The sequence below is a fragment of the Psittacula echo genome (genome assembly GCF_963264785.1).
Source record: "Psittacula echo genome assembly, chromosome: 22".
NCBI lineage: Eukaryota > Metazoa > Chordata > Aves > Psittaciformes > Psittacidae > Psittacula > Psittacula echo.
The window spans coordinates 4,013,487-4,025,519 of record NC_137758.1 but is presented as its reverse complement, the minus strand read 5'-3'; the positions used below and the strand labels follow the sequence as shown (position 1 = coordinate 4,025,519).

Sequence of the window (12,033 nt, the reverse complement as noted above, 5' to 3'; positions counted from 1 at the left end):
TCGGAGCGGGAGCATGAGCTGAATCTAGGGGTGGTTTATGGTGCCCTGGACACTGAAGCAGGCTTTGGAAGGCGGGAAAACCGTGGTTTAAAAGCTCTGTGGAAGTCTTAAAGCTTCCACGGTCAGGAACTTCTCTGCGAGGAAAGTTAGCTAGGTGTTTGGTTAAAAGTTAGCATCTGTTTGCAAACCGGGGTTCTCTGAATACTCTGGCTTTTGTTGCGTATTTTGGCTCTGTAAAGGGACTGTCATTGCCCTAGGAAATAATAAAAGCAGGTACAAGTTATCAGGGAAGCTGCAGCACCAGGAAAAACGTTGGAAATAGGCAATATATAATGGTGAAGAACGGAAGCTGCGAATGCGAGTGGTGCGGTGAGCCCAGTGACTGTGACCCAGTGTTGTGAAATTGCCACTGTCTGAATTGTGGTATCTGAATTGTTATTGCACTTGTATCTTTTAAATCGTTTCTAATAGCATTGATGTCGTATAGGTTCAGGTATCGTTAACAGAGATTGCTTAGCTAAGTTGTAGTTACTGGTTTTTCTTGGTGGTATAACATCAAACCCCTAGAAACCTCAGGTTTGCAACTTGAATTCCAAGCGAAGGTCTTGATATCAACAGTTGGGGGAAAGAACTTGTGTGGAGTCGTTGAACTAATAAACAGTCAGAAGACTCTTTACCTTTTTCCTTTTATCTTTTCCTCCTTCTGCAGCTCTCTATTGAATTATTGTATTGGTAAATCTGCATCTGCAGAGGGAGTAAGGGAATAGTAAATAATACTGTGTGTGTTGTAATACAGTGCCAAAGAAGGTCTCTCTCTGAAAGTTCAGGAGTTTGCTTTGGAGAAGTAGTTCACAACAGAGGATGCTTCATGCATGTGTGGATGAGATGAATAAAATTCCCAGCACTGCAGTGTAATACTGGGGTTTTCTTCTGTAATGTTCTGGGGGACAGCAGAAAGCAGAGCTGAACCTGAAAATTACTTGTGAAGATAATGTGTATAACTGTATTATTCCTGGTTTGTGCTGAAGAAGCTCTTTCAGGAGTAGTCACTCTCATTTTGAAGTGGCAGCATGTTGAATACAGTCTTACAACCAATGGCTTTTTAGTTACAGTTGAAGAAAGTCTGAAGTGGTCAAACTGGCTTTAATTTCTCCACTTCAGTGGGTAGTTTGGTTCTGAAATCACACATTTTCAGGTATTTAAGTATTAGTTGATAAGCCTTGTAGATGAATGGGGGTGTGTAAAAAGGAAGTCTGTTAAATTGGTGTAATGTAGAGAAGAGTAGATGTAAATTAGTGTCGGCTTGAGCCTGATTACTCTTAGAGGGGGCTTAAAGCCTGTGAGAGTTTGACCTTTGGGCAGCAGGGAGCAGGGCTGGCTATGCTGACAGGTGCTGCTCCGTTTGCTCTTGTGTTCTTGCCAGGGCATTGCTTTCCTGACCTGTGATATGGTTTCTTGTGCTGGGGTTTGTACAGCTCTGCTTCTGTGTTTCTATTCAGTTCTCCCCCTCCCACCTCTTCTTGTTTGCCTGAATGTACTAACCCTGCTCTGGGTCATTATAAAAAGGTGAAATGAAGACACGTTTTCCTTTTCTAGAAACACCTTTACCGTGTTGGGGGGCCCTGTGCCTCAGGTGATGTTAACTAATGGCCTGTTAGGTCTGGGTTTTGTGGCCTAGAATTGGAGTTGGAATCTTCTATCGCTGTTCTGTTCTGCTGAAAAATTGTCTCAATGAGACTGTCAGGTTGTTGGAGAGGGACTTTACACAAGGGACAGGACATGGGGAACGGCTTTAACCTGCCAGAGGGGGAAGTGAGATGAGCTCTTAGGCAGAAGCTCTTCCCTGTGAGGATGCTGAGGCACTGGCACAGGGTGCCCAGAGAAGCTGTGGCTGCCCCATCCCTGGCAGTGTTCAAGGCCAGGTTGGACACAGGGGCTTGGAGCAAGCTGCTCTGGTGGAAGGGGTCCCTGCCTGTGGCAGGGGTTGGAACTGGATGAGCTTTAAGGTCCCTTCCAACCCAAACCATTCTATGATTCTGTGAAGTCGATTTTCCTTTTGTTAAAGGCATGGCACTTTCCTGCAGCAATGATCCTTCACCCTCTTTCGGCATCAGGATTAATGTTCATCTGCAGGAAATGGTGAGGGAGCTCACAGCAGGGGCAAGAGAAGTGCACTTCCATGGTAGATTGGGTTCTTTTTAGCCATGTCCAGGTACTGGTTATTTAACAGAGCCATAAGTAATTCTCACTAGAGGTTTTTCACAAGTGTGGCAAGCTGCTCTTTGGCAGGAATTGCGTAGTCTCCAGACCTGAAGTTACTTTCCTATTGCATGCCTTTCACATATGATGTAGTAAATAATCTGAGCTGTAATGTGTTTTGGAATAATATTTCCAATAGTATCATTAGTAATTGTGTTTATTTAAAGTGGATTTGCACTTTAATATTCCGGCTGGAATAGTGGAATTAAAATAGCACCTTTAGCTAATTTGGGGGAAAAAAATAGTGGTTCATTGTGGAGCAATAGAGATACTTGTCAGTAGCCTTGAAAACTCTGTCCATTGCCCTAGTTCACCTGCAATTGCTCAATGTGCTTTCCAAGTTCTGGCAGATTTGGGACCCTACTAAAGAACTGCCAACTGGTTTTATTAACAATATTGCAAAAATGCTTCAGGTAGAACCTCAGTTTGAGGCTGTTCCTTGATCTTCAAGAAAAGCAAGTTAAACACTTGGACTTGTCTTTTTCCCCTGTTGTTTATTAAACACTTTTCCTAGAGTTCTGCTTCTTTTTAATGGCATGTTGAGTTCTGTTTGTAGGCTGTTATAACTTCTCAGCTTTCTTTGCCCTTTCTGAGAGCACGGGCTGTTCATGCTTTAATGCCTGCCCCCATTGTCCCTCTTTACTATTTATTTACTTGTCTTTCATTAGAAATTGTGAGGCTTTAGAGAGAGAGGTTGAGCTTTCGTGTTTTGGCCTAAAACCAAAAGCAAACTTCTCCAAAAGATGCTTTGGCACCAAGACATTTCTTCCTTGGGAGGCAAACCCAAGCAGCATGGTTGGGAGGACATTTTGCTGCCATTGCATCTGGGATAAAATTCCACCTCCATTAAATGGCATGTTTAACTCTTCCTGTTCCTTTCCTCCCTCCAGATGTTAGGCCATGCAGGAGCCTGCGCACTGCAGCACGTCCAGCCGGGCAGGTTTGAGGGAGGGGGCTCTTAAGAGTGTTTTGTGGTGAAGTTCCACGTGTTGACCACAGCTTCTCAGTGTTACCTGATAGCATGGCCAGGAACTTGTCTGAACTTTAGTCTAGACTCAGGTTACCTACCTAAGAAACTCCTATTGAAAGCCCTTTGTGGGAATGTTTTAAAAATACAAATTGTTTAGGGCAGACAGTTGGTGCTGAATGAGTCTGTGCTGAAATACTTACAGGCTTCCTAACACTACACTGGTTGTAGGTCTCTGGATAGATGGTGCAAGGGCAGAACGGGCTTCCTGAAAACACTTGCAAAACAGAGTTTCTGGAGCTCAGACCCAGCCCTGACTGGTTTCAGGCTGTATGGACTGGTGTAAATGCAAGAGCAGAAGAAACTCTGCACAGAATGTGCATTTTATTTTTGTTGACACTCAGTTAAAGCCTATTTTGTGAAAGTCATCAGATTCCTCTAAAACCAGTCTGGAAATCGTATTCGGACAAGGAAGAGGGGTTATTTTCCTTATTTTCAGCTGGGGAGTACAGTAGCTTAGAGGGAGAGAGGCTGCAGTGTGAGGCTTGAAGGTTCTTCTGTGAGAAAGTGAATTCATTTGATTTGACGTAGCTAGTAGTGCTGGATTTAAAATCCAGCTTTCAGCACAGTTGGCTGTGAAGGGATTCCTAGTTTGTAGATCTCTTTCAGTAATTTACATGTTAATATTTCTTTACTTTCTCATTTGTTTAGAAAGCTGAGGTTTTAGTAGTCTGCTAGGTGTGATATTTGGTAGAAATGTGTCACATAATGAAGGTTTCCAAGGGGGGAAAGAGGGGGACGTGTTTTATTGTTGCATTTTTTGATCTAGCTCTCTGGTGAGAGGTCATTATTTGTAAGGTCAGAGCTCTTCTAGAGGTCCTCAGTTTTTTCATGCATTTAGAAGACTCTGCAGATGTATCATGGTTTAACTCTAAATATTCACAAGTTTATCCCTGAAAATATGAGAGAGATCTGCTGTAAGACCTCTTTCTATATTGTGTAAGATGTAGGGCATTTGTGTATGCAGGAATGAGGGGAGCTAAGGTGAGATAGGGACTAGCTAGTGGTGATGGTGATTTTTACATTAGGAATTTGCAATTTTGGAGTGTAGCAAGGAAAATATATCCAACACTTGTGCACGTGCTTTATTGCTCTTGGAGAACAGACAGAATACTATTAACAAAACTCAGTTGCCGTATAAATGCCTGGTTTTATGCCTGGTTTTATCCCTGGGGAGGAGGCTGTTTAAATTCTTTATATCAGATGAAGCCCCTGTATTGCCCAGAAGTGGATGTACTTGACTGAGAATCTAAAGACATGTTTTAGCTTATAGGTTATTTTAATTTCTTTGATTTTAAGTGTTTGTTTTGCCTTCTAGCAAGGATTATAGGATGCTAGTTTAAGTAAAACTTTGGTCTGTGGGTGAAAGCATATCTAGTTGCTCTTGATATCAGTGCTGGAGTATGGGTGCTATATAATTACTTGAAGTATACAACAGTCTTGGATTAACGAATTCACGTGCCTATGATGCATTTCCCACAGTGGGTAAGACTGGTTCCTGGTCTTGATTTGTAACCTTGCAGGTGTTTTGCAGAGCTGCCATTTAAAAGGGAAAAAAGCATGCAGATGTCATCCATTAACAGCTTTTATGGATTGCTTTTGAAAAGCAGCTCTCCAAGTGTGTGTCAGGAAGAACTTGGGTTTGAAATGTTCCTTCTCAGTTCAGACATGTTCAGATTACCATGTGATGGGTAAAGCATAGGACCAGTGTGAGGGAAGGCAGTTCTTTGCCAATTGAGGTTGGACTGGATGATCCTTGAGGTCCCTTCCAACCTGATTGGACATCCCGTATGATTCGATGATTCTTCACCTCAATGCCCTTGGCCTTCCTGCACTTTCTGTATTGAAAGGGTTTGCTGATACAATATACCAGGCATCCTATGGAATGGTATTGTTCCAGTCTTGAAGTAGTTGTGTGTTGTATTTCAAAGATGTATGGAAAAAGCACAGATAAAAGGCAAATACAGGGACGTGCAAAGTGAGACTGCAGCTGTAAAGTTTTAAGCATAACCTGTCAGGGTATGAATATTGAAGTGGAATGTGGGGCCTTACCTGCACCATGAAACCTTTGATTGTGGGGTTGTATCAAAAGCCGGTTTGACTGATGACAGTGTGGCTCTACAGTGTAGTTGTTCTGGTAGAGGGGGTTCACTACAACTAACTGCTGCCATTAAAATGGCTGCATTTTTATTGCAACCCTTAAACACTAGCAAACCCCCAATAATTTAGCCAATATCTTAGATGAAAACAGCTTTTATATAATTGTGTAAATGAAATTGATTCCCTGGACTATGGAATGTAAACTCTTCTTTCATGTCGGTATTGGCATCATTGGATTTGCCACAGAAGTGATGATGCCATTGTGAGCGAGGAGCTGGGGTGTGTGTCTTTACCTTAGAGAGGTCCAGCGATTCCTGCTGGCCACCTCTATTCACACTTTGTCTCAGGGACTCTGTGACTTCAGAGGAGAACTTTCCCACTCTTCTGTGTTAAGTCTCCAGCTTAGTTTTAACACGCCTTTCCTTTTGAAAGAGTAGTGGGGGGAATCTTTGTGTCATGGAGGAGGCAGGAAACCTGAGACCTGATCTTCCAAGTCAATGCTCCTCCTTTCCTGGAAACTTATTTGGCTCAGCTCTGTACTCATCTAGGCATCTATTAGGGAAGTGACAACAGTGGCTGGAAAGTCATGTTATTTTGCTTCTCTTCTTCCTGAATTAGGTGACAAAACAAGAGAGTCTTATGTTCTTTATGTCTTTATGTGTCTCTGTACACAAGAAGGTGGAATTTTTTTTTATTTTTTTTAAGAAATTTAGATCTTAATGTGACTCTTGAGATTAATATTTCTAGGTGGTGAACAATTGAATTGAATCTTGTGAGAAGGGTCAAGCACTTGGTTTAAAACGTCATTTGGGTTTTGAATCAGGTAGAAGGAAAGAGGGAAGAAGAGGATGTAAACTTAATAACATTATTACTCCAAAACTATCGGTGAACTGATGTCCTTACAGGTAGAAAAGACACTGTAGAAACAGGTTTAGTAGTTCTTGAGGTGCTGTTGCCAGAATGTCAGAACAGGCCAGCAGTGCCTGAGCTATGGCTGCTGCAAAGCACTGTGTATATGGGGTATCTGAAGCCTATGGTGGGGAGTAGAAAATTGGGTTTAAACTGTGAAATCTATTGCAGCTAACTGAAAGCATAGTGGATGTCTCTTACTACATTATATAATCATATTATTTATAAGTAAAGGTATATAATATATATAACTAATGTAGACTCTTGCATCTCTGGTGTCCACAGCTGTCCCCTGATGCTACTAAAAATAACAAAATTACAGAATTAAACAATTGGAAAACAGTTTTTGGACAGCTTTCACCTAATGCATTAAAACCCCCATCACAACCCAGTGATTTGACCTGCTTATTTTGACTGAAATTTATACTTGAAATATATTGTCTTTTAACCACAGAACACACTGTAATCTTGCTACACTCCAAGTTACAAAACACTTAATAAAGTGATGCATGTGAAATGGGAATGTCAGCAGACAACTGGAACAGAAGGAATTGGGTACAGTATTATTTTAGTCCAGCTAGACTGCCTTACATGCTTGAACTTGTTCTCAGACAGTTTCTGTAGCTTAATCCCCCTTTACTTTAATGCATACAATTATAGATTGGTGACATAGTTTATACTGAGGAATTAGCAGTTGCAGAATCTCGAGTCCTGGCAGCTCTTGGTTACTTTCCATGGGAAGAGCTGTTGCCTGTGTTCGATGGCAGCAAGCAGAGAGCATCTCCTGCTGTGACATTCTCAACATATTTCACCCCATATTTAAAGCGCCTGACCACCTGCTTGAGGAGGGTTCAGCTGCTGGGGATGGCTGCGCTGACTTGCGCTTATGGCAGTGTCCTGTTGATTCTGTCCTGAGACTGCTTGCTGTTGTTTGCCCAAGTGTAGGCACAGTGATAACAGTCAACTGCCGAGGTGTGTGTCTGCGTGTGTAGAAAAGCCTGCTCAAGGAAAGTTATTTCCTTTGGTGGTTGGGGGTGTGCTGAAAATGGTGTCTCTCTTCTGTGGCCTCTTCATTTCTTTGCTTGTGTGGCCCCTGCAGAGAACACAGTATTGCTTCTGGTCACAGCAGGTTTCTGTTGTCTTCCTGGAACATCCCACTTGTGTTTGGAGCTGGCTGTTTTCAGCTAAGACAATGAAATGCTTTTCTGTGGCTTCATGTGAGAAAATACTTAAGCTTTGAATTAGCCAGCTTTCCCCCCAACCTTTAGCTGTGTAAATTTAGCTTAAAGCTTTAAAGTTCCCTCAGTGATCCTTTTGGATCACTTAACATGATCCAAGGTAGTTTCCTAACCTCATGGGTTAGCATAAGAGAGGTCAAGAATGAAGATAACTGATACGCACATTTTGCGTTTTAAAATGATGTCTGTTGAAAGCTGTTCTCTGATTAAAATTCCCTTCCTTCAAAACATCTTGAGACTTTCCACTTAATTGCCATGTGTCACCTCTAGTGAAAAATGTTTGAATTGAAAACTCCAGGTAAAAGTGCTTCCCTGTAGTGTAACCGAGTACATTTCTTCCACCTCTTTCAGCTTTCTCTAAGCCTTTGAAGGAGACGTCTCCTGTTTCAGGAGCAACAGGGTAGCAGGTTGGGGGATCCCAGCCCATAGTGTTATCAATGCAGTTCCCTAATAGCTGGGATGAATAAAATCCAAATTAGATACTAGAGACTAAGACGCAAAAAGAGTGGATTTAAGATTGTCTCGTCTGGATGTTCTCCATGTGCTTTTCTAGTCTCTTCCACCTCTATCATGTAGAGATATTCCATTATTTAGGAGTGAGAAATTATCCATCTGCTGGACTATTTCTTTTGTACATTTCTGCCTGGTTTTAACAATAGACACCTTATGAGTATTACCGTGGTTACATACTGCATTTGGAGAACAAGAGAAAGGTTTGTAAAGGTTGAGAATTCAGTTACGGAAAGAGTACACGGTGTTCTACCAAACATATTATGTTCTTGAGATTTGATTGTACTTTTCTATTGCTGCTCAGGCTTTGCATTGCGTTTTTCCAGGAGGCTTAACACCTGGGGTGCTTTTCTCAGGTAAAATATTGCACCACATGTGAGTGCTGAGGACATACATTGCAGCTGGGGCCCTGCCTGGCTTTCCCCCCCGCTCCACAGGGAGAGAGAAGTGTAACTTGGCATTCACATCTTTACAGTTGCTCTGCGCAACAAAGTGACTGACTCCATTTGTCAAACTGCTTTCTACTTGACCTAATAAATGTCCTTTCCTTACCGTCTGTCTGTGATCTAAGGGCTACATCCTGTGTGAAACTCTAAATCAAAGCCTAACTCAGTATTGCACTGACGAGTCCAGCCTTTGATTTTTCTGACAGGTCAGGGCAATGTTAACTGGTGATAGGTGCTGTAGGAATGGGCAGGAGTTAGTAAGGGCAAAATCTGCATGCTTAACCTGTGATGTGATTGGAATTTTGACTCACAAAAATCTTTGGCTCTTTCATCAAAGAATTTGACAGTAAATGAAAACTCACAGATTCCCATAGCTTAGTTCAAATTTTCTGGTTGAAGTTGTTGCTTTCTACTGTATACGTTACTTTGGAGTGGAATTCTTCTGTGTCATCACATACATTGGACAACCTGCACATCATTAGCGGTTTTTGTTTTCTCTTGAGCTGCTGTATTGGAAACAAACCCCAAATACTGTTCCTTGTGTAAGGAACACTAGAGGGGTGGTGGAGCAGCCTGTGGGGAGGTTACAGCCCCACTAGCTCCCTTTCCCTCTACCTGTATTGAGAGTATCTGTTTGGCAGGACTCTGATGTCCCTTGTCTCATATGTGTGCATTGCTTTCCTTCCAAGATGTTAAACTTCTGTATGTTGAAAGAGTCACATGTTTTATTGGTAACAGAAGGATTAGGGATTGTGCATCTGCCTAGCTTTGCATCAGGCTGAGATGAGTAAGTCTCAGTGCTTCGGTTCCTTCTAAAAAGGAATCTGATTCCATAAATAAAAAACATTTCCAATTACCTGTATCTTGCTTTTAGTTTGCACAACAGATGGGTTGTATAAAGAAGCTCTGGTTTGTCAACTGATTTGGAAGAGTTTCTTATATATTTTAATACTTCGTGGTGACCCAGTTAATCCCGAGTCATTACTATCTAAATATATTTGTTTAACATAAGAAAAGGCTGCCTGGAAAAAAACTGGGAAGGGAAAGAATGGCTCTTTGCAAACGCTTAAAGAGTTGTTAAGGGATGTCTCCAGAGCTATTAGCAGAGAAGGTTTTAACTTCACTATTTTGAATTTAGCTCCTGAGGCTTGAAACAAAGAAGCAGAGCGAAGGAATTGATCTGAAAAGGAACTGAAAGAGAACGTTTTCTCTGGCTTTGGGATAGTTTTGTTGGAAAAGCACTTGACACGGATGCATCATGGGATGCCCTTGGAGAGCCCCGCAATTAGACTGTATCTGGTTGATGAGATGGAGCTATAACCTTTTATTTCCTGCCTTCTCCCCTCTCTCTTTCCAGAATCTTGCTCTTGGGACTGGAATTGAGCACTGTGTTGGTTTTGAGTAGGCTCAGTGACTTCTGATTGCAGGCATTTCTCAGGAGTTTGAGCTCAAATCCTGTCAGACCTGCTCTGTCAGTATGGTAGAGCTGCAGAGTGCTGCAGCCCGGGACTGCTCTGAAAGTGGAAAAATGGCTTAATTTAGGAAAGGTAAGGAGGGCTGACACCTGAAGGGCTGTGTTAGCAGGAGATGTATGGCCATCCCTGTAATTAGGAGAGATCAGTCATGTAAATTACACTGGCTGGATTTGGCGTGCGCATTCTGAGTTTCAAAGTTGCTTGGTTTATGATAGTAATTCATCTCATGTGGCAGAGAGCAGAAGGGTAGTGTGATGCAAATCACACTGAGGAGGAGTAAAAGAAAGTGGCCATGGATGCGTAAGCAGAAGCCTTTCGATTATAATCCCTTCCTCTCAGAGGTCTAGCACTTTGTTCCTGTCCCTGTTCTATCTGCAGTTGGTGCTATGCAATTACAGCCGGGGCACCAGGGTAAAGGCCTAAGAAATAAATTATATATATGTGTATATATGTATATTTTTTAAAAAGAGGGACAAATTTCAGGATACTGAGTTTGTTTGACCTTGAAGCATCTCTATGATGAATGCTTGCATTTGCCTGTAAACTCTGCTAATGTGGTGCCTTTAGCAGGAAGCCAATGGCAGGGGGTACTACTTACCTGCAAATAAACAGGTTGCAAATAGTTTGCCTCTGCAAATGGCACTCATTTTCATCAAAGTACTATCAAACTGATACTTGGGGTGGCTGGGATAAGGGGAGGGGTGGGAGCACTGTCTCTTGCAAAGAGTGGAAACAAAGCTCGCAGTGATCTGTTGCTGGCTTTGCTAATTGTGGCAGCGTGGTGCCATACAGCCTCTCAGTGGCTGTCTCTTAGGGTTGTATGTGTCAAAGAACATGAACTTAAGTCGTATTTGCTTTGTCATCCTGACTTTGGCTCTTGCTGCTTTCGATTTCTCTTTAGTTTCTGGAAGCTTCTTTTTAATTCTCTAGTGGGAAGGCCAAGATACACCTGAACATAAAAAAGGCTCTCCCCAAAGAAAACCCACCGCATGTTGATCCAAAGTGGTGGGAACAGGAAGGTGGGTTTCTGAATATCTGGTCACAAAAGGGTAGCAAATCTGGTTTTCAGCATGTGTTCCTCTTTAGTTAGTTTTTAACTAGATGCTGCAGAGGACTAGAGCTGTTTCCCAATGGCGAAGCAAGCAATGAAATATGACACAGGGAGGGGAAGAGGGTTGGCACAGGGCCTGTGTGCACAAATAGCCCACTACCTTTTGAAGTGTATTTGCAGCCAAGCAAACAGTGCAGCCTGCCTCACAAAGAGTTACAGTAGAAATCTTCCCCTTGGAACCTTAATTTTTTTCCCTCTCATGTCAATAAAACGTCATTATTACTGATTCCAGAATCATAGCTCACAAGATGTTGTGGTATGTCTGAAAATACCTTTATGTAGTAGTGGATTAGGAAGAGAAAGAGCTGTATTGCTGGTTTTGGTAGCTCTTGGAATGCCTTTTGCCTTGTGTTGCTGTAATAGAGGATGACACCCCAGTGAAACCTAAACTCTAGATCATAGTGTTTGCTGGTTGAGCGAACAGGAGTCTTTTGGCACAGCCCTGTTGAGAGTTATGTAAATCTTGTGCAGTGGGTAAGCAACAGGCAGTTGGTGACATAAAACTGAGCATTTGTCTCTATTTACTCGCTAATGTGACATGCACCCTTCCTGCAGCATTTGCCCGGCTGTGTTAAATATAGCCCTGACATTCCTAAGTAGAAAAATGGCTCAAGCTGAATAATGAATAATTTCTGAAATTCATTGTTCTAAACATAGAAATCTTACATGGTGGCTCCTTTGTCTCCCCTTCATATCAAAGTCTGCTCCGTGGTGATGGTGAAAGGTCGCAGCATAAGGCTTAGTTTGCTGAATTTGCCAATCAGTTGCTGTGGCCACATTGTGCAGGATATTCCTCCATTGCCTCCTAATGCTTTGGCTGGGCGCTGGGAGACTTTAGCAGGATGTCAGGAACTCCTGTGGTTAATACGGCGTCATTATCTTGTGTCACTCTGATGGATCACCCGACTGGTACGTGTGTTGTTTAGGTTCTCTCCCACGTGCCTTTATAGCAGAACTG

The 12,033-nt window shown here is 42.3% G+C and overlaps 1 protein-coding gene across 4 annotated transcripts in view; it reads left to right on the top strand.

The window, feature by feature from the left end:
• ILRUN (inflammation and lipid regulator with UBA-like and NBR1-like domains) overlaps nt 1-12,033 on the top strand; it is a 30,234-nt gene that overhangs the window by 1,007 nt on the left and 17,194 nt on the right. The gene's annotated exons all lie outside the window — the stretch shown is intronic.